This window comes from Clinocottus analis, unplaced genomic scaffold, assembly GCF_023055335.1.
Source record: "Clinocottus analis isolate CAN_PGR_092001 unplaced genomic scaffold, fCliAna1.0.p SCAF_12, whole genome shotgun sequence".
Lineage (NCBI taxonomy): Eukaryota > Metazoa > Chordata > Actinopteri > Perciformes > Cottidae > Clinocottus > Clinocottus analis.
In genome coordinates, this window is record NW_027175843.1 from 15,101,628 (window position 1) to 15,105,339 (window position 3,712).

The following is a 3,712-nucleotide window of genomic DNA, read 5'->3' on the forward strand; positions in this document are numbered from 1 at the left end:
TTTGTCTGTGTGTACACACGGAACTGGCTTTATAGGGTGATGTCTATACATTTTGCATATAATGCCGTATTAATCCTAATAAGATTGAAAAAAAAAGGATAATCCTTTATTATAATCCACTGGGTACTATCTTTTATGTAAAGTAGTTGTGAAAAGGATCAAGTTAACAAAGGTATTTTTCTTTTAATGACCAAACAAGACAAAAACTCGAGAGAGCAGCAAGACATTTGTTAGATAAAACATTTGTTTTACCAGTAAGCAAAATTGTTCTCTCGAAGCACGTTCACATATCTCTATGAAAGATTTTAAATAAAACCAAAGAAAGAATATAATACAATATGCAGAGGTATTTGTATTTGCTTTATGTATGCATTTACTGCTTCATAATTAAATGAAACACTCATGTTAAATGACAGTTGTTTAGCCCTGAATGAATTGTTTTTATTGTGACATGAATTTTCCATTCCACATCAAAATCATAATTGTGAAGAGATACATTGCATTGCAAAAGTTCAGATAGTGACCAAAGATATTTACATTTAACCTCAAATATAGAGCTTTTGGGTTCTTAGACTGAAAACTGAATGCTTCATCATTGGGACTTCTCAGTTTTAACACTGTGTCATTTCAAATTATGCAATTTAATTTGTTTTTTATTGAGTAACATTTCGATCATCTCTGTTTAACCTGCTAACATATAAACTCCATTTTCTGTCATTCATGAACAGGCTGACTACAACCCAGAATAACCACGCAATCAAACAGCGTTGCAGAGATCGTCCGTCTATTAAATATTTTGTGCAATAAGAAATTAGAAGCGATGGCATGATGCACAGACACAATGTGTAATAAATGTCACAATTAGCATGCAACCTTGATCAGGCGGGGATAGCAGGGTCTCTACCCTTTTAGTCCACCAAAAATGTTGCCATTGCATTGATTCATTTGACAAAGAGCAGCTATAAAAGAAAACAACAGTGGAAGAGAGAGAGAGGGAATTGATTGGCCAACTCTATAAATAGGAGGGAAGCTATACTCACAGATCTGGAGAAAGCGCCTCCCATTTATCTGAAGGAAATTTCCAATCATGGCTCTTTGACGCCTATAAATAAATGTGAACATGTGTACTCCCAAGTCAGTCAATGTGATAGAAATAATCATAAATAAATGCAGCATGCATGAATGGAGATAATAATAATACAATAAAGTTTCTAGTCCCATATCCAATCTTTGATATTGTCATTTATGCATGCAGTAGAATGACATCAGCAGCGGTAGATGCAGTAACATTGTGGAGTAACTCTTCTTGTTAAATTAAATGGGTTCCTCGAGAGAGGCGGAGAGGCTATTTGTCTCCGAGTCCAAACAAGCTGAATCTAAGCAGGAGATCAATATTGATATCTTTAGGCATCTAACTGCTCCTCTAATACATTATTGATGTCTGGGTCTCGCTGGATTAAATTTGGGCTGCACACAGCAGTTCATCTTGATCAGCGAACACAGAGAGGAGATGCAGCGACAGAGGAATACAAGAATTCCCCTGGAAATGTGTATATGATGTCCACGAAGCCGCAAAAGACCGAAAGGTAGAAGGTGTTAAATGAACTCTCAGAGTGAGTAATGAAGGAGGTTACACAGTGTGACGGTAAAAGGCCATCACAGCTTTTAGTTTCATTCGTCCAGTGTTTGATTTGAGATTGGAGGCTGTTGAGTTGACAACAGGAATGCTTATCCAGGACCGAGGGGTGAGCGGGGGCTACTTATCACTTACCCGTCACTTAACCTTTGACCTTAGCAGACAACACATAAGGGATTTTCTCGGATGCTCTATGGCTTTCAGCAATCACAGTTATCGCCACATGTCCATCATCGGGGATGTTTTGGACAGTTGAAAAACAAAAGAATAGTCAACTGATAATCATCCTTTACTTGTTTATTACATCAACTTGGGTTGCATTTGCCTGACAAGCAATCCACATGTGTTCATGTGAATAGCGACTGTCCTTTAGCTGAGGTAAACGCAGGAATAGTGTGTGATGTTTTTATACTTATAGAGCAGGTCAGGTGGATGGTTGAGCTGAGTATTCAAAGTGTCACACTTTGACACCAGAGACACCAGAGACATTGCTTTCTTATAACCAAGAATCTCTTTTTGACCTTAGGCTAGTGTAGTCTTAGTTGTCTAAACTCAACCACATTTATATTTATGACCAACTAGACCTCACAGAAATGCGTAAAATGACCAAAAAATATGTGGTTGTGGCACATAATGTGTTAAAATGAAGTGTCGGCACCACGGAAATGATGTGATGTTAAGTTTAGGCAACACAAAGTTAGCTTCAGGTAACGCAACATGGTTGAATACGTAAGTAAAGTTTAGGTTTCGACGTCCTTGCTGGTCGTGCTGGTAGAAAACCAACAAACTCACTATCTTGTTATTATTACAAGGACTTGTTCCAAAAGGAGGTGATTTAACATTTTGAAATGACATATTGGCAGCATAAAAGCATGTTGGTTAAAATCAAAAATGAGATAAAATTAGATATTATGGAGCAACGCTAGAAAAATCAGCAAAGTATATATTGCATCTTGTGTGCCAAGACAGTGAAAACATAAAGAGATGACTAAAACCCCTCTATAAAGTCCAGGCTCAATAGACTCAAGCTAAACAGATATTCAAATGTTACTACATCGTGGAGACAGTGTGCAGAAAGCTGACTTTCTATCCCGCAGTTAACACATCTATTAATAAATCTGTAGTTTAAATGGATTCCTAAATCAAACAGACACCATGCTGTTGTGTAATTAGTAACTGTTTTCTTATTCAATTAGTGTTTTCTTATGTATTCAGCCAAAGAGGCATCAGACACAGTCTTCCAGTGTGGCCATCTGGAGTTCCTCAAAAAGACCACTGTAATTACTGTTTCTACCATTATCCACCTGAAAATGCAAACAGTTCATTATTTACACCTTATTGTACGCTGTAGGTTTGAATTGTGGATGAGTCATTTTTCTATTCACCTTCTCTCCACACAGCGAGTGTTTTTACTGCAAAAGAATGATGGACTACCAATTGGAATTCATTAACTTCCCTGGTTTGCCCGTCTCTTTCTGCAACGGTCTCTGAAGCTGCTGTAATTCCACTAATGGAGTGCTTACCATTCAGGACCAGTTTTTTTTGACAGTGAATGATGTTGCTTAATTGCAGAAAAAATAGAGGGTGGTTCCATTCTGTTTGCTAAAATACAGGATAACTGTAGCTACAGAGCGGTGGGGGAGCTCTCATCACGGCAGCCAAGATGTGTTAAACTTAAGCACATCCTGCTGGGGGTCACTAGGGAGCAATATTAAATGATAAGTCTGCACACTAGTGCTGAATCAGGACTTTCCATTTCTCATGAACAAAATGAAAAGCCATTATTTTTGCAGTGCTATGCACACAGAAAAGGCACATGTGTGTGAATGTGGGTAGTAAAATAATCAAACACTGAATGCAAATAGTGTACGAGTGAATAAAAAATGGTACAAATGGAGACAAAAAAGATATAATATGATACAATATATAAGTGTGTAATGTAAGAGACTACAAGTGAGACAAAATATGTGCAGATATCAGCAATGCAAATATTTAACTTTATTTTCTTATCTTAAAACAGCTATAATCTATATAGTGAAGTATCAAAAGATAATGTAAAAATAATAGGGCAATGGA